This window comes from Mirounga leonina, unplaced genomic scaffold (genome assembly GCF_011800145.1).
Source record: "Mirounga leonina isolate KUSES-001 unplaced genomic scaffold, KU_Mleo_1.0 Mir_166, whole genome shotgun sequence".
Classification (NCBI taxonomy): domain Eukaryota; kingdom Metazoa; phylum Chordata; class Mammalia; order Carnivora; family Phocidae; genus Mirounga; species Mirounga leonina.
Window position 1 is genome coordinate 9338302 of NW_023270418.1, and position 19488 is coordinate 9357789.

General features: G+C 33.9%; 1 non-coding gene across 1 annotated transcript; it reads right to left on the minus strand.

Moving 5' to 3' along the window:
- Positions 1-3241: 3241 nt before the first annotated feature.
- LOC118016382 lies at positions 3242-3346 on the minus strand. Its single transcript, XR_004680800.1, has one exon. It is a non-coding gene; the product is annotated as a U6 spliceosomal RNA (small nuclear RNA).
- Between the last annotated feature and the right edge of the window lie 16142 nt (positions 3347-19488).

The window sequence follows — 19488 nt, forward strand, 5'->3', positions numbered from 1 at the left end:
TTTCTTTCTTTTTTTTTTTTTAAAGATTTTATTTATTTATTTGACAGAGAGAGACACAGCGAGAGAGGGAACACAAGCAGGGTGAGTGGGAGAGGGAGAAGCAGGCTCCCCGCAGAGCAGGGAGCCCGATGTGGGACTCGATCCCAGGACCCTGGGATCATGACCTGAGCTGAAGGCAGTCGCTCAACCGACTGAGCCACCCAGGCGCCCTCATTTTTCTTTCTTTTTTATAATTCTCAGGACTGAATGTCTTCATGTTTTCAATCTACAATGGATCATTTTAGGCTCATATTTTTTATCCAACCATAATAAATATTACAGTATAGGTTTGTAATCAGTATTCATTTTAAGAAAAGTAATGGTTTAATGGAAAGAAATAAAGTTTGAACTTTTTTGGCTTTAAAAAGTTATTTTCAATAACAATTATAATACAACATTTGAAGGAAATTAAATTTGAATAAAGTTGAGGCAAACAGCATTTACATGTGAAAACAGAGATTATCTATGAATTGATTAATCATGTTTAATCTGGTTACATGGCTTAACCCAGAATTCACTAGGTACTATCCCAAAAGTGGTTTTAGGCCAGTCCCACTAGGTAACAAATTAACAAATTACAGAATCTACCTCTAGTGAATATATTCCCTAAAAATGCTGCTTCATTACCGTCCCATTATTCACACTGATGATTTTCATCTGGTACTAAGAACACTGCAATTTTTTGATTATCAAATCTTTAGCTACTGATTTATCTCAGGAAAGATGCATAGACTATGTACAAATGATTGCATTTTCAACAATATATTAAATCACCTTAACATACTCCCCTCCCTCCTCTATCTTTTTTGATGGCAGTTTGAACAATCAGGTAATAGCTTGTTGATAAATTAATGGCTGCAGCTGGTTTTATAGCCCAAATCTTCCAGTAGTACGAACAGATGGACTATAGATCTCTGATAATGTAATTAGAGCTGCCACTGTAGTATATTGGAAATATTATTGAATTAGGAATTAGGAAACTGAGATTGCAGTTCTGTTTTATTATTAACAATATATAAAACAAAGATGTTTAATTTTTCCTGTTGAGTTTTAATTTCTTTATCAATAAGGGTTGAAAGAGGTGGTCTCTAATGTGCCTTCTGCTAATTAGCCTCCTGTTACAAGTCATGTCTGCCCTAGCATAAACAGGAAGTGCCTATATTTGCTTTGTTAACTAGTATTTCAAATATATATTTTCCTTCTCACACCCATGATATATACTGTTTTCTTCATTAGATATGAAACTACTGCATAAACTATTCAGTAGTTTTAAGAGGAGATAACTAATGATAAACATCCCCAAACCAGTAACTCTCTAAAAACTGAGACTATAGGGTGCCTGGGTTGCTCAGACATTAAGCATCTGCCTTCCACACAGGTCATGATGCCAGGGTCCTGGGATTGAGCCCCACATCGGGCTCCCTGCTCAGTGGGAAGCCTGCTTCTCCCTCTCCCACTCCCTCTTCTTGTGTTCCCTTTCTCACTGTCTCTCTCTCTGTGAAATAAATAAAATCTTCAAGTAAGTAAATAAGTAAGTAAGTAAGTAAGTAAATAAATAAATAAATAAATAAATAAATAAATAAATAAATAAATAAAATTAAGACTATATAGTCAGGGGGGATGGGTTAGCCTGGTGATGGGTATTAAAGAAGGCACGTATTGAATGGAGCACTGGGTGTTATGCACAAACAATGAATCATGGAACACCACATCAAAAACTAATGATGTAATGTATGGTGATTAACATAATAAAATAAAATTTTAAAAGACTATATAGAGCACAAAGATTAACATGTTAAAACTCTACAAATGTGAAAAATCCAAATCAGCTGAATATTAATTGTGGATTTAACATTTTAGTTGTGTTTTAAAGAAGGCTGATAAATATCACTCTATATGAGGCTACTTATACATAAACAACTTTTTAAAAATCACAGACCTGTACCTCTAAAACAAATAATACATTATATGCTCAAAAAAAAAGAAGAAGAAGAAGAAGAAGAAGAAGATAGCAGGAAGGGAAGAATGAAGGGGGGAAATCGGAGGGGGAGATGAACCATGAGAGACTATGGACTCTGAGAAACAAACTGGGGTTCTAGAGGGGAGGGGGGTGGGGGGATGGGTTAGCCTGGTGATGGGTATTAAAGAGGGCACGTACTGCATGGAGCACTGGGTGTTATACGCAAACAATGAATCATGGAACACTACATCAAAAACCAATGATATAATGTATGGTGATTAACATAACAGAATAATAAAAAATAAATAAATAAATAAATAAAAATAAATAAAAATTATAGAACTTAAATTATTTTTAAATAAATTATGAAGTACTTTAAATTATAATTTATGAAGTTATAAATTATAAAGTATATATCTGCTTTTTTAAGTTTAGAAAAGAGTTCATTAAACAAATCCAGTAAGCACCAGTTTTCAAATGACTTTTCATTTTTCATTTGTTAAGGAAGAGGAAAATTCATGTAGGCAAAGGATGTCTAAAGTAAAGGTAAAGACTAGGGAAGAGTCAAATGAAGAAAATCAGTTAATTCTTATGTGACTTTGCATAAGGGAAATTGATATTTTCAAACACTCAAATATTAATTCACTGAGATAGTGAGTTTAGAGCATCATAGAATGTCATTGCCCTTTGAAATGTCAATTTACCAATATTCACAGTTCACTAGTTGAATTAATCCTTAACCTTTGGAGGCCTTCTCTTTGGAAGGCACAATTCAACAAAGAAAAATTATCTTCTGGAGAGAGAGGAGCCATGAAACTACAACAATTATGAACCAAAGGACATAAGAACATATGAAATTACACACACACACATCTCATATACAAAGTGAACCATCTGAAAAGATAAATGAAAATATTTATAGAAATTATCTTTGGATAGGAGATTATGGGTAACTTTCACAAGATACTTATCTTTATTTTAAAACTTTCTAAAAACATGAATTATTTGTGAAAAATAATTAACCAATTAACTAACATATAATATATGTAGGAGTCTTTTGAGAATTTCATCTGTTTCTTCAGCAAGTGGGCCATACCACTTGAACCAGTAAATATAAAATTTTGCTGCATGTTAGAATCACCTAGGGAGCTTTAAAACAATCCCATTATCCAGGCTGCACTCTATACCAATAAAATTAGAAACTCTGAGAATCAGACCTAGACATCAGTATTTTTGTTTGTTTTCTTTTTTTAACACTTCATGAATTTGCATGTCATCCTTGCACAGGAGCCATGCTAATCTTTCCTGTATCATTCCAATTTTAGTATATGCAATGTTGAAGTGAGCACAAGACATCAGTATTTTTAACACAACCCGCATCCAGGTGATCCCATTGTTCAGCCAAATCTGAGAACCAGTGATATAGAACATAGATATATGTTATATATAAATTCAAGGACTTTAAATTCTGGAAAAATGACATAAAGATGCAATTGTCCATTCATAAGTGTTCAGTGATGGCATTCTTAAACTCTTTCTGTGACCTTATCTTGGCAGACTTCTCAATAGCTTGTCCTTCCTTGATTCATGCCCATTTCCACACCAGTTCACAAAGACTTCTGTTGATTTTGTGAAGTACCTGATATTCTTCCTATAAATTACTTTGTGACATAATACTCAGTTGTTTGAAGTGTAAACCCCTAAATGGTATATTCTTAAAGCATTATTAATGTAGTAAATAATTTGAACTAGGTAAAAAGAGAAAATAAACTTCCATGTAGGTAAAATTAATTTTATATTTTAAAGAAAAAATTTAGACCAATACTATAATTAGTATAATATATACTAATTATCATGTATATGACAGTATATTTTATGAGTATTTTCTCACTGGTGTTCCTACCAATATCATTAGGTAATTACTATAACTATCCTCATGTCACAAATGAACAAATTACTATTTAATCAGACTAAGGGTTCGAAGCCAAGTGGTTTGATTCAGTTTATTCTCTTAACCATAATGCTATGTTTATTAATGGATTTGGGTTGTTATGATGGTGAAAAGAATGCAGGGGTAAGAGAGAGGTAATTTGAAAGTGATTACAAAGTGGGAGAGTCTTGGGTTACATAAGCTTCTGTGAATTCATATTCCTTTGACATGGTTTTGGTATATTACTTCAATCATTTTGTTGTGTTTAATCGTTAATAAAATATCCTAGGGTCCATTAAGTTGAATCTCTTATCCATGACTGAAAGAATAAGGAGAAACACAAACCTCTGTATATGTGCTAAAAGAATATTGTCCATTTCTGCCTGATTAATAAGTTATTCATCCCATCATACAACCATGGAATGAAATTCATGTCATATGAATGGTGGGATGATACAAATATCTTAAAATTAGGATCTGCTATTGATGCATCTTTGCATCTCTCATGTCACCTAAATATTGGAGAATTTTTTCAGTTTTAAAAAAATTACTGATGTTGGGGTGCCTGGGTCGCTCAGTCGTTAAGAGTCTGCCTTGGGCTCAGGTCATGATCCCAGGGTCCTGGGATCAAGCCCTGCATCCACTGGGCTCCCTGCTTGGCAGGAAGGCTGCTTCTCCTTCTCCCCTTCCCCCTGCCCGTGTTCCTTCTCTTGCTTTGTCTCTCTCGGTCAAATAAATAAATAAAATCTTTAAAAAAATTTACTGATGTTACTAAGTCAGTAGACTCAAAGTTTTTCTATGTATTTATTATTTCAAGATATGTTTAATAGAAATTGGTTCTATTTAGAAGATAGAGATACAAAACCAAAAGGAATGAGCTTTTCCCTTAAGGAGTATTTTCCAAAATGAGTTTTGGGTCCAAATATTGAAAAAAATAGAAACAGTATTATCCTACTTCAGGGATTTATTAAGTGAGATAATAAATAACACTCATCTCACTTCCATTGTTCAGCCAAGAAAACTATCAAATTTCCATCTCCATTCCTGACCTTTCCCCCAAATCTCAGAATCTTATATCCAACTGCTTAACTGGCATGTACATGTGGATGTTTAAACCTAACAACAACAAAACCAAACTACCCGTTTCTGAACTTACACCTGCTCTATTCATACTTCCCTAGCTCAGTAAATGGCAACTTCATTCTCCTACAGGCACAGCCAAAGTAGCTTGGAATTATCCTTCCCTCTTTTTTTTTTTTTTTCTTCCTTTCTTGTACACCTCAAACCAAAGTCTACCAGTAAAACCTGTGAGCTTAATCTTCCAAATTTATGTAAAATCTGACCCTTTTGGTCACTATCCTTCTTGCTACTACCTTAGCAGTATATGACAAGCCTTGGGCTAACACCATACTTAACAGTGAAAGGCTAAAACCTTTTCTTTGAAGATCAGGAACAAGTCAAGAGTGCCCACTGTCACCACTCCTATTCAACATAGTACTGGAAGTCCTACCTGGACCAATCAGGCAACATAAACAAATAAAAGGCATCCAAATCAAGAGAAGAAGTAAAAGTGTGTGTATTTCTAGATGACATGATCTTATGGAGAAAAAAATCCTACAGGCTCAACCAAAGAACTGTTAAAACTAATCAACAAATTCAGTAAAGCTGCAGGATATAATATCAACATACAAAAACCAGTTGTACTTCCAAGCAATGAACTATCTGAAAAGAAATAGTCTCATTCAGAATAGCATCAAAACTCTAAAATACTTAGGAATGAATTTAACCATGGAGGTAAAAGATTTCTATACTAAAACTTCAACTCTGATGAGGGAAACTGAAGAAGATGCAAACAAATGTGAAGATATTCTTTGTTTATGGATCAGAAGAATGAATATAGTTAAAATGTCCATACTACCCAAAGCTATCTGTAGATTCAGTGCAATCCCTATCAAAATTCCGACAGATTTCAACCTATACTACAAAGCTATAACAATCACAACAATATGATACTGGCAGAAAAAAATAGACATATAGGAAAGAACAGAAAAGAGCCCAGAAATAAAACCCTGCATATGTAGTCACATAATATTTGGTAAGAGAGCCAAGAATACTTAATGGGGAAAGGAAAGTCTCTCCAACAAATGTTGGGGAAACTAGATAAACACATGTAAAAAAATGAAATTGGACCTCTGTTTTATACAATTCACAAAAAATAACTTGAAATGGATCAAAGATTTAAATGTAAGATCTGAAAATGTAAAACTTTGAGTAGAAAATGGGGGGAAAAGCTCGTCACGGGTGTTGATAATGATTTTTTTGGATATGACACCAAAAGTACAAGCAACAAAGCAGAGATAAGTAAATGGGGCTACATCAAACTAAAAAGATTCTGTTCAGCAAAGGAAAGCATCAACAAAATGAAAAGCCAACCTACAGAATGGGACAAAATATTTGCAAACCATATATTTGATAGGGGGTTAATATAAAAAATACATAAAGACTCATGCAGAAAACAAGCAATCTGATTAAAAATGAGCAGAGGAACTGAGTAATAGACATACAAATGGCCAAGAAGTAGATGAAAAGATGCTCAACATCATTAATCCTCAGTGAAATGCCAAACAAAATGGCTATCATCAAAAAGCAAATAACAAGTGTTGGTAAGGATGTGGGGGAAAAAAGGAGTCCTTGTGCCCTATTGGGAATATAAATTAGCATAGCCACTACGAAAAACAGTCTGGAGTTTACTCAAAAAATTAAAAAGAAAACTACCTTATGATCCAGCAATCCCACTTCTGGGTATATATCCAAAGGAAACTAAAAACAGGTCATCAAAGAGACATCTGCACTTCTGTGTTTTTGCAGCATTATTTCCAATATATGGAAACAATCTAAGTGCCTGTCAATAGATAAATGGATAAAGAGATTGTATGTGTGTATGTGTGTTTGTGGGTGTATAAATGATGGATTATATATCATTCCATATTTCATATAATACATATAAAATATAGATACCATATAATGATACCATACTAAGAACTTGAAAATTGCTAAGATTTTAAATGTTCTCACCATAAAATAGAAATGGTAATTATATGATCTGATGTAGTTGTTAGATAACAGTAAAGTGGTAATCATATTGCAATACGTTTATCAAATCAAACATAGTACACTTCTGTTGTCTTGTTCTGTGTGGTGATGTTGAAAAGTCTGATACCAACCTGAATTTCTGTTTTGTTTTTTCTCCAAACTTCATTGAGATAAAATTGACATAAAACATATAACTTTAAAGTCTACTGTAACCTTAAGTTATCTATATGTTAGAGCAAGACAACAGTGGAGCACCATTTTTAAGAACCCCAAGGAACATTATGAGACAATTGTTTTATACTCAGCCGAATGTCCTTCAATTAAGACTACAATAAAACTGATCTAACATGCACAAATATAGGAAACTTATGGAGAAATTATACCTACAAGCCTTTCATATGGAATCCACTAAAAATAACTTTCATTAAATCAATAGATTTTTAGGAAAATGAGCAAAATTTTTAAGAACTGAATATATTTATTTGTATAGTAAGACCAAAAACAGAATAAAGATAGCTGGAAGAATAGTGTACAGATCTTACATGCTCTGACAAATTAGAAATAATACCACTAAAAGTGGGTGGAAAAAGGAGATAGAAAAGAGAAACTAGAATAAGAATTTGGAATTTTTCATAGGGAAAGGTGAAAGTCTAATGATACAATTAAAAATTGACAAACCGAATAGTAGAAACTGAAGTAAGGTAAAAGGGAACTAAGGAATAGTATAAAATTATTGATAAAAAATAATATCTAGAACAAAAATATAATCCTTTCTAAATGCCAAAAAATAAAGAAAATTAAAAAGCCAACAAAAATAGCAGTGAAACAGATCGCACAAAGATACAGGGTAACTATAATCCAATTCACAGTAAGTGTATCATAAAGTTATCTGACAAAAATGAGAGAGAACCTCCAAATGACTGCATTATACCTATTTGAAAATGAGTTTCCAATTGGCTCATAAAACAAAGCTGAAGCTTAGCTGTATATAAGAGCCTAAAGTAAAACGATTCAAAAGATAAAATAAAAGAGATGGGCAAATGCAGACCAATACATGAAAGCAAAAAAAAGGGGCAACTATCTAGATATTTAAGGTACATTTCAAACAAAAAGCAAATTTCAAATGTCAAATCAAAGATATACCTTCTAACATTCAAGGTTACAATTCACAATGAAATTATACATGAAAGAGTTATGAATATCTATGCACTAAATAACACAGCGGTTCATACAGGATAAAAGTCACAGAGGACAATTATAGGACATGAAAGGAAAAATAGAAACACACTATCCTGAGGAGATTTTAACATACCTTTATTGTTCAAGTCAGTCAAATAAATAAGTAAATAAGGCTATAGAGGAGATAACAACATAATCAATAAGGAGGCTCTAAGATGGGTATTTATGAAAATGTATACCTTCAATAAATAGAAAACAGATCTGCTTACAAAACACCGTAATAAAAATCTATAAAAAGTTAGCATATAATAACACAAAGAAAATATCATTACATTTTATAAAGAAAAAAAATGATACCAAAATATTGTCTGGTCACAATGTAGTAAAACTAGGAAAAATAGCAAAATAAAAAGAAATCTTTTCCATTTGGAAATTAAAATGTAAGCCAAAATTTCTAAAATTTTAGATAATAATGTTAATGAAAATGATGTATTGTAGAATATACAGCAAATAGCAAGACATACTCAAATGAATTGCAAAACCTTAAACAATAAGAATGAGAAAATTAAAATAAACATCCAACAAAAACAAAATAAACCAAAGACAAGCATTATAAAGACACGTTAATAACAGAAGTTAACATGTTAGATAACAATAATAATGAGACGAACAGATAAATTAAAAGTTGTTTCTTTGGGAAATAATTTAAAAGAAAGAAGAATAGCAAAAAATGACATCATCAAAAATGACTGTTAATACCAACTGTTTTCTTTTTAAAAAAAAAAGGAAATGAGAAAATAAAGAGAAAATAAAGGATTATTTACTGTCTTTTATGAGGAAATATAGTTCATTAACTTTCCTTAATATCCTCTATTAAGTCCTGAGAAAATAGGATTCCCAGAGACGGTCTTGTAGGCAAAGTAGACCCAAAGTCTACTTTGGGTATTTAATAATTTCCTTGAGTTTTTCTTCCTCAGCTCTAGGTATTCACTTTTACTAAGGGCTTCCATTCCTCCTTGTCTATTAATTAAAGCAATTATATTATCATCTTAGTGCTACACATGCTTGCTAAGTCTGAGTTTCTAGGCACATTTGCTAAAGTTGAAAGCTAACCCCCAACACACACACACATCACATGAATTCATCAAGCATAAAACCTCTCACAGTTCTCCCATGTAGCCCTGAAGGCTTCTCAAAATATTAGATAGGAAGAACAAAATTTGGATCAACTAATCTAGAAAGGCCTACTTATGTTTTGCATTACATAGTTTGAGCTAGAAGCTCATACTAATTCTGTTATCATACACAGAATGTAGCTAACTCTGCAGCATAACATCTTAGCCTATAGTTCTGTCTGATAAACATTATAAATGCAAGAAAAAAAATTCAGTCCATTAATGTCATAACATCTCTTAGATCCAAATGGTTTGCCAACACTCAATGAATTAAAGTTGCCCCTAACTTCCTTCTTAAGACTCTCCAACAAGGTCAGATTCTACAAAAATAGCATACAGTTGAAAGAAGATGAGTAGCCTCCATAATGAAGACACAGAATTTTGCATTTCATTAATTTCAGATTTTATTTCTAACAATTAATTATTTTTATTTAACTCTGGTTTATAATGATGTCATTTTCTAGTTTCTTAAGAGAGCACTAAAGTCATTTATTTTTAGACTTTCATATTTAATAATGTAAGCATTTACAGTTATAAATTTTCTTGGATGACAAATTTCACCTTTTCATATGACTTTTTTTTTTATGAAGCATGCACTTTTTATTAGTTTCAAGATAGTTTATAATTTGCTTTGATTTTATTTTTGATTCAATGACATTTAAGAGTGTGTTTCTTATATTCTAAAGAGTAACTGTTTTTGTTAAAATTTTATTACTTTCCATTTTATTAAGATCAGAAACTATAGCCTGCACAATCTGCTTTTTAACACATTCTGCATGTTATTGGTGACCAATACATGATCATTTTTTACAAATGTTTCAAGTTATATCTACTCATCAAAATATGTAAAATAAATACATTTTTTACCAATTGTTTTTATAAGATCAATGTGTTCTGAAAGATATTTAAAACCTACATCATGTTAATTTTATCAATTTCTTCTTGAATTCTATTAGTTTTGTATTATAGACTTAGTTGCTATGATGTTTGATACATACATTAATAGCAGTATAATCCCTCCCTAGTAAATTGTGCTTTATTATGTAGTACTCTTTATTCATCCCCTGTCACTTTTTATGCTGTTAAACTTAGATTTTTAACTAATCTTTATGATGCTTTTTCTGTTTATATTTTTGTTTGGATTTGGGGGTCTCTTTTAGCAGACCAGTGTGTAATCAAATGTGGTTTTATATATATATATATATTTTTTTTTTTTAACAGTTATAGTAAGCTTTGGGGGATAGCATGTAACTGTTTTTTTGATCTTTGTGTTTATTTTTTTTAACCCACTCAACAGTCTCCCACTTATGATAGAATTTGCTTCAATCACATTTACTGTATAAACAAACACATTTCAGCTTATTTCTTCTACCTTAAATTATATTTATTATGCATTTTATTTTGTTGTTTTCTTTTTTTCCAATTCTCCTCAATTTTTCTGGTCAGAATAAGTTACTATGGATTGTCCTCTTTGCCCTAGTCAATGTGGAAATTTTATTACATTTTTTTCATTCTACTATTGTTTACCCATGTTACCACATTTGATAATCACACATGTGGTTCTATCTATTATACAAAGAAATATCTCAATCATTTCATTGAACTAAATACTCTCTAATTCTGCACTGCCCTGTCCCCAAAATGAAACTTTTAAAACAACTTTCTCACCTCTTCACACCTTTCATATGAGAGTTTTGGATACTTTTCTTTTACCTCATCTCCCCAATCTCAGTCCCAAATTCCTAGAACATGCTAGTAACTTTTACTTTTAGGCTATTGTGAGGATTTCCCTACAGTGTGTTCTGCTATGTTAAGATTGCTTATTTAACACCTAAATTACACAGCCACAATCACTCTTCAGCATCTTTTTATATTTAACTATGCATTATAAGATTTATTTTCATCACTGTTTCCTCTCTTTGTTAGACTCCTCCTATCTAGAGATCACTGTTTTAATTTCTTTTTCTTTTACTAAAGCTTTATCTCAATGAATCCTCAGACTGGAAATGTTAGTGATACATTCTCTCATTCTTGCAGTACCTCTAATGTCTTTCAATCACTCTAATAGATAAATTATAGGCTGGCTTGATGTGCAATTATTGGATTGTATCCTTGCTGCTCTGTAGTCTGCAGGTGTTATTACAATGTCATTAACTTCCAAGATTGTGGAAGAGAAGAATGTAATTGATCTGATTATTTTTATTTACTAAGAAACCTGTTCTCTAAGTCTGGAAATGTATATACTTAAAAAAAATAAACTTATCCTTGGAATTTTGCAATGTTATCAGAATATGCCCAGGCAAGGACATTTTTTATCCAGTGTTTCCAGAAAGTTAGTGATTATTTGTAATCTAAAGCCTCAAGTCTTTCTCAAGAGAAGAAAATATCCTTTATTAGTGGTTTATTTTTCCCTGTCTTTCATCTATTCATGTTTCCCATCTGAAATACATCTGCAAGGACTTCTGAACCTATCCTCCTGTCCCATATCATTTTTTTTTTTTAGATTTTATTTATTTGACAGAGAGAAAGACACAGCGAGAGAAGGAACACAAGCAGGGGGAGTGGGAGAGGGAGAAGCAGGCTTCCTGTGGAGCAGGGAGCCTGATGTGGGGCTCTATCCCAGGACCCTGGGATCATGACCTGAGCCGAAGGCAGACGCTTAATGACTGAGCCACCTAGGCGCCCCTATCTTTTCTTTACTTCCATTTTTCTATAGTTTTACTCTATATTTTGACTTTTTTAAATATGTGATTTTCTAGGAGGCTAATTTTGGTCTCATCAGTGTCCATAATTCTTAGTTTTTTTGCTGACTCTTAGTTTTAATATTATTTAATTTATAAAATGGTTTTGATTTCAAATAAACTCTTATTAAATGAGTATATTATTAGATTGCTGCTTTATTTCCTTAATGTATTGCCTGTGTTCTGTATTATGTCTGATTTTCTAGGGGCACACCATTTTCTACTTTCTACTACAAGTCATGTTAGTTTTTTTTTTTTTTTTAAGATTTTATTTATTTGACAGTGAGAGATAACAGCGAGAGAGGGAACACAAGCAGGGGGAGCGGGAGAGGAAGAAGCAGGCTTCCCCAAGGAGCAGGGAGCCCAATGTGGGGCTCGATCCCAGGACCCTGGGATCATGACCTGAGCTGAAGGCAGACACTTAACGACTGAGCCACCCAGGCGCCCCAAGTCATGTTAGTTTTTTTGACCACTCTCTGAGACTTACAGTTTCTGGGATAAATTGCAGAGCAAAAGTTCTATAAATTGTAGGAGATGAGACGTTATCTAACCCTCTGCATTACAAGTTGACAGTCTCTACTGAGGCACCAGGAGAAAGCTAGACATCTCTCACATTTGTCTTAGCCCAGTAAGCCAAAGACCACCTGCAGAAACCGATAGATCAATGAAGCCAGGTTTATTGCCTGTTGCAATGAGGAATGCCACACACAAAAAAAACTGTCAGATTTCTGACCAAACAAAAGAAAAGCCAGAATGATTATAGAATTTGGCAGAAGGAGTTACAGTGACATTTAAAGGAAGCAGGGTTTTTGTTACAAGCAAAGAAGGCCTATATGTAAAGAGGTCAACATCAATAAATAAGGGAACCTGTAGGGTCTTCTGAGAATAGTCATTGAAGCCAGACTTGCCCTTCCCATCTGGATACATGAATCTCCTCAGGCTACCTCTTCTCAGTAATTTTCATATTCTGATCTTTGTACTTCACTGCTGATTCCCAGGCTCTGTCAGTTTTTTTTTTTTTTTTTTTTTTTTTCCCTTCCTGGACCTAACAGACCCTGAGGACCCTTTTCTATCTTCAGGCCTGGCTTTCCTGCTGACCTTAGCAGCTGCTCAACTCAGAAAAGATACTTATTAATTCGTTTTGCATTGGCGGGAGAGGGAATCTTAAAAAAAGTCAAGCTACCATCTTCCTAGACTCTCCTGGCAGTTCCCATTTTAACTGCCTGCCCTCTGATATGTGATGTGGTCTATACATGTTATTTAATTATTCCTCACCAGAAAGCCAATTGAACAACAATATTTTTCTTATTTTACAGGTGACAAACAGGAGTTTGAAGAAGTTCAGCAATTTTCACCAAATATTACAGACAATAAATGCTGAACGTGGACCCTGGCCATGGACCTGGACACTTCAGTATCCTCATGAGTATGTGTTGTGTAACTGGGTTAAAATCTGACAGAGATACTATTTTAAGATGGAAGTAGAGTACACATGCTCTTGATAACAATCACTTCATTGAGGGATTAGAGCCTAAGCTTTAGCTTTAACAGTAAGGAGAAAGATGCTGTCTCTTCCTCCTCTGGCTACTTTATAAGGCCAACTCACCAGAGGCATTGGCAAGGTATTGTTGAGAGCCTGGTTAAATACTTGGCAAATACTTCCCAAGAAACAGATGAGAAAATCTGAACTCCCAGACCTTAGAGTAGATCATTCTACATTGTAGAAAACCTGGAATTGGATACTTAGAAAATGAGTGGGAAAGTTTCACCAGAAAGAATCCAAAGATTCGGAAAATATTGACTCCCCTATTTTCTGCTGCGAAGCATTTGTAGTTCACCTTAGTTTTAGTCTCAGAAATACCCTACAGCATGCAGCAGACTTTGATGTTTTATTAAAGCAGCAAATGCTTTGATGATCTCCTCGTGGGCCCAGGGATTGCATCTCTGCCTGTCAACCTTCCCACATCCCTTGCCAGCTTTCCCCACTAGAAGCTGATGGTTTGGCATGGGTTTGGCCTTGTGGTTTTATTTCTGTTTTGTTTTTGTTTTCTGTTTTTTTTTTTTTTTTTAACCAACTCATTCTACAATACACCCAGAATTTGAAAAATGGTCCATGACAACACTATAGAAATGTTTATTAGATAGTAATTAAGAAAATTTAGGCATTACCAAAAAAAATAAAAGTTTAGGCATTACCTTGAAAAAAATGTTTTAGTGTATGTGTATGAGTCTGTATAAAAGCAAAATGTTTTCCTAAAATCGTTACCAATCCTTTACTCTTGGAATAATTAGTATAGGATAGATATTTTCCATTTGTTCCTGTGGATCAGTCTCCATCCAGCCTTCTTTATCCTGCTCTGTCCCCCAAGATACTGACTTCTTTTCTTCTGTTGATTGTATAAAAAGACTCCTTAGCTCATCAGTTTCCATGAGTTGGTTGAGTCATATGAACAGAAGTCAGTAAATGGAGAGAACAAGAAAGGAGGCTGAAAGTAAAGTTGAGGTATTTATTCTCTCTGTTCCCTTCTTTCTAAGCACCACAAGTTGGATTTTTCCTTTTATCAAAGGCTCAGCTCCTGTTTGGTAGCACTTTTCATACAGCTACCCACTTCCGGTAGTAGTAACTGTTTCCTTTCCTTCCATTTTCAGATTTAGGGATTGCAATGACTTTCTGCCAGTAGTCAGGAAGTTGCTAGTACTGGGGAATTCACCTTTTTTTTTTTTTTCTTAATCCCTGCTGACAAACCTTTTTAAATAATTCCCTTATTGAGCTCTGTTGAATAACCCAGGCTGGGCTACACCATGTGCTTCTTCCTGGAACCCTGATGGTGTAAAAAGTATTCAGCTGTAGATAGTATAATGTAAATAAAGGAAAAATCTAAGGATTAATCATTATCTGAAGTCAAAATACTTGGTCTTAAATCTGATTTCTCCCAGGTTCTAGAGGTTTTAGAAAAGTTCACTGACCTATTTAACATCAGATTTCTCACGGGTGAAATACTTTCTCATAGGACTATTTTAATGTAAAATATAAATGCAATAAAAATTGGTACAGTGCCTGGAAAACATGGTAGTGAATAAATATGGGTAATAGCGGTTTTTTAACGGTATCCACATAACTAAACTAGAATTAGGTCTCCTAGAATCTTGGCCTGTATTGTTCTAGGTTAGGGCTGGCTGTACGAGAAATTTGCATATTTAGAAGGCAGAAGGAAGGCAGCAGTTATTTTTCTCTGAACAGAGATATTAGGTCATGAGCTCATGGAGATGCCATGCATCTTTATTAATCTGCTGGATCACCTTGTTGGTGTGAGACAAGTTCAGGACCCACAGCTCCTCTAGCTTCCATTATGTTTCTCTTTCAGTTTTTCTGGGTCCTAGGCCAGATGCAAGGGTGCCAATGTGTTTTGCAAGTTGCCCACATCATTAAGGCTGAAAATATTGAGAGGCAGATGCTAGTTCCAATTTATCCTCATGGGTTCAAATTTGTCCTCACTCTCCCCAATTTTATGTCCAGGTTTTCTTTCCAACAACTGATTAAGTGGATCTGTGGCATCTTTAGCTTCCCACCAGACATAAAGGTAACTTCCTTAGAATAAAAACAAGAACAAAAACACAACTCCCACAATTGTAGATGGTCTAATCCCTATTACAGTCTTTTTTTTTCCCATTAAAGTATTTTATTCTACATTACTCAAAGTGGCTCTGTTCACCTGTTCAACTGATACATTGGTCCTCTTCTCTTCCTCTCCTATTAGTGACATGATCACAAACATGACTGAGCAGATCACAAAGAATATTAGAATATGTTATCCAATAAAAATGGGAGACTAGAATAACATAATAAGCACTTTACTTTGTTGAATCATGAAGTAAAGTTGGGCTATTAAAAGAAAAATAATATTAAAATTTAGCAGTCTTTATTTCAAGAATTAAATCCATCTCTCAACCTTAGTCCCAGATTTCAAGCGTAGATGGGAGTTCATCTTTTTGGCTTTGTTTTTCTCCATTCCACAGGCACAATACAAAATCTTTGTTCAGTGTTTGGTAAAGGAGATAGGAAGACAATTACTGATTATTAATTTTCACTGGGGTTACTGAACAAACCCTCTGTTTTTTTTTTTCTCCTGAGATTCCTGTCATTGTCTAGTCAAGTTTAACTTCCAAGGCTTTGCTCCCAGATAAAATTTCATGCTCATTTAGCACATGATACCTTTAGAGCTGACAGAAGTGATCCACCTGCTACAGCCCAGCAACCCTTTGCTTGGTCCCAGAAAGTTACAGAAATAGTTTTCTTTGTCTCCTGGATTCTCTATGGGTCATTTAATAGCAACAGTTTCTCTTTATTCTTTTCCTTTTTGAATAGTGCTTTTGTGAGTTGGAGTCTTGATGTAGCTGTCACAAACCTTCTACTTCAGAGGTTAAACTACAAGATCTAATGAGGGAAAATTATTTTTAGCTTAGCCTCTGGCACTATAAATTCCAGAAAATTTTTGAATTAAGCTTTATGACTTTATAGGAAAAAATAGCAGGCTGCCAAACTGTCTGTTTTAACTCTCTCTCCCTCTCCCTCCTTCTAAGTAAAATCTAACTAGGTGATTTTTTTAATAATATTTTAAATATCTTTTGGTAGCAACTGAATGGCAGTTTAATTCAATAAAAATTCTCATATGCTTCTTTTTAATGTGTTTGTTTTCTAATTGGAACTTTATCTCTGACAACTAACATTAGACTAGCAAGGACTTTGCCCACTATCAATGATATGTGAGCATGGATTCTGTTGTCTTCATATCACAGTGGAAAATAGAATTTACCTGCGAGGTCTAATACTGGGGCTAAAAGAAAAACATATACTATCACTTTATCCTTAAAAGTTGTATTTCTCATCGTAACTCAGAATCAATAAATAAAATAGAAGCTGAGTCATATTGGAAAGAAGCCCAATTGTGAATTGGGCTTTCTTCTCTGCAATATGGTATTTCTCCTCTGCAATATGACTAATATGACTTTATCCAAGGCCCTAGGCTACTGTCCTCTGAATCCTGGCTTTGGATATTTCATTAATTATTAACAATTTCACTGGATAGGAGGGACTGGAAGAGATGAAAAGGTAAAAGTGAAGAAAGGCCTTGTTTGCAGGCTAATCATGAAAAGAAAATACCGCACAACTACTATCTGTGAGGTAATGGGGAATTGTGGGGATATCATATTTATTCTATACTGGCTGGGAAGAAAGCTAAAATTACAAGTATAAAGTTAATTAATACTACTTGCTAAAAATGTTACAAGGTGAGCTTCTGTCTTCAAGATATTTTAAATATCACTGGTGGGAACTGGTGGGCCTCATGACTGACTGAGGGAAACTATCACTATTCTCTAATACCAGGGAAGGGCACGTTTCAGGCAGAACTCCCAGTGAAATTGGAAACTCTCCTCTTTAAAATGGCTATGCATATTGTAAAAACTGTTTAACTAAGGGTAGAGGTGTGCTAAGAAATAAAAGACAATCTCCTGCAAACAAGATAGAGATCTTGGAATCTTAGTTTGAATACTAAAAAGACATGCCCATATATTATTCCAACTACGGTAAAAATCATACTATCAGTCATGATGTTAAGGTGACATTTATTACTTTCTATGGCCCAAAGATTGTGCTAAATCCTTTATCTACATCATCACATTTATCCTCAAATAAGTATTACTACCACCATTTTTGCAGAAGAGGGAAAAGAGGGTTTAAAAGTCTAAGTTCATGTAGAAGTGAGTGAAAGACTGGTGCCTGGGTGGCTCAGTCAGTTAAGCATCTGCCTTGAGCTCAGGTCATGATCCCGGGCTCCTGGGATCAAGCTCCTCATCAGGCTCCCTCCTAAGTGGGGAGCCTGCTTCTCCCTCTCCTTCTGCTGCTCCCCCTGCTTGTGCTCTCTCACTCTCTTTCTGTTAAATAAATACATAAAATCTTTAAAAAAAAAATCAGTGAAAGAACTTAGGCTCAAACCTTAAATCAATCTCAGTCCAAGTTTGTGATTTAAATACTAAAGATATATAGAATAGCTCAGACAATAAAACAACTGTGCTATTCTGAGTTTAGGTAGTAAGATGGAATTTTATGCAATTTTAAAATGGTGGAATTTGAACTGAGTCTTCAAGGATGGAAGAAGCTGAGTGGGGCTACAGGGTGTTCTTCAAAAATGAACTGCTTGAATAAAGTTATATAGGCAAATAAAGAAGGAGTATTGGGAATCAGTGAGTCACTGGCCTGAATTTTTTAAAAGGTTTAACATCCACCATTCATGGACACCATTTATCCATGAAAATTTACTTTTGCAACATTTCCCCAAATGTTATCCAAATTTGTAAATATTTGTTATAGAAAAGTATCTTCTTGAATCTATTAAGTTGAAAGCATATGAAAGACAGAAAAAACATTTGATAGTTTATTAGAAATTTCTAATTGGGAAATCTAGTTGTGTCAATGAACTAATATAAATGTCATATAAATGTGAAGTATGCATTATTATTATTTTAAAAATTAAATAAAATCCCCACAATTTAGCTAAAATAGGAACAAGTCTCCATTTCCAAATACTTACAATGTCATTTTGGAATGACAAAGTCAGAATGAACTTGGAACCAAATTATATCCTACTTTTTGGTTTACCTAATTTTTTAAAACATTTCTGTCTCCAGCAAAAACCCCTCATGTATGTCAGAGGAGGCATATAAACAAAACTTTACTTTGAGAAAAAGGTCTTTAGGACATTTGACAGCAGCTGCATTGAGCAAGGACCTCACACTGGAAAAAGAGGAGCAAAAGTGTTAACTTTATTAATTACCCTTAGCAAATGTATATAGCTTCTATAGGCAAAGTGGGTCAGAAGTAGGTTGAAGGTTTTGAGGTCAAAGCTGAAAGGGCTCAGTGAATCATAACCTCAATGCTCCTGATTCAAAATGGTTGACAGTGTTACTTGTTAACATCAAAAAGACCTAGGGATGAGAACGATGCCATTGTAAAATTTCTAGTGGAACTCTGGATCTTTGCACTAACCTTGCATTCTACAAGTCAAATTGCAAAAAACCTCCTGTTTCTTTATAAAAATCAACTTTTGTCACATATTAATAACAATCTGTAGTATTCATTTGACCCAGATAAACATTAGTAGAGTCTTCTTTTCCAATGATTTAAGAGGTGTTGAATATTAATTCTAATAAAAATATCTGTGATTGCAGATGAAATTGTGTTTTATTTGTCTGGAAAGAGCAATTTTCTGCTAAATGATTTACAGGTGAAGATGGTTTCATTTTGTAGAAGACAAAACATGGTATGCCCGATTGATTTTCTGATGTGGATTTTTCCCTCAAGTGCAGATTTCC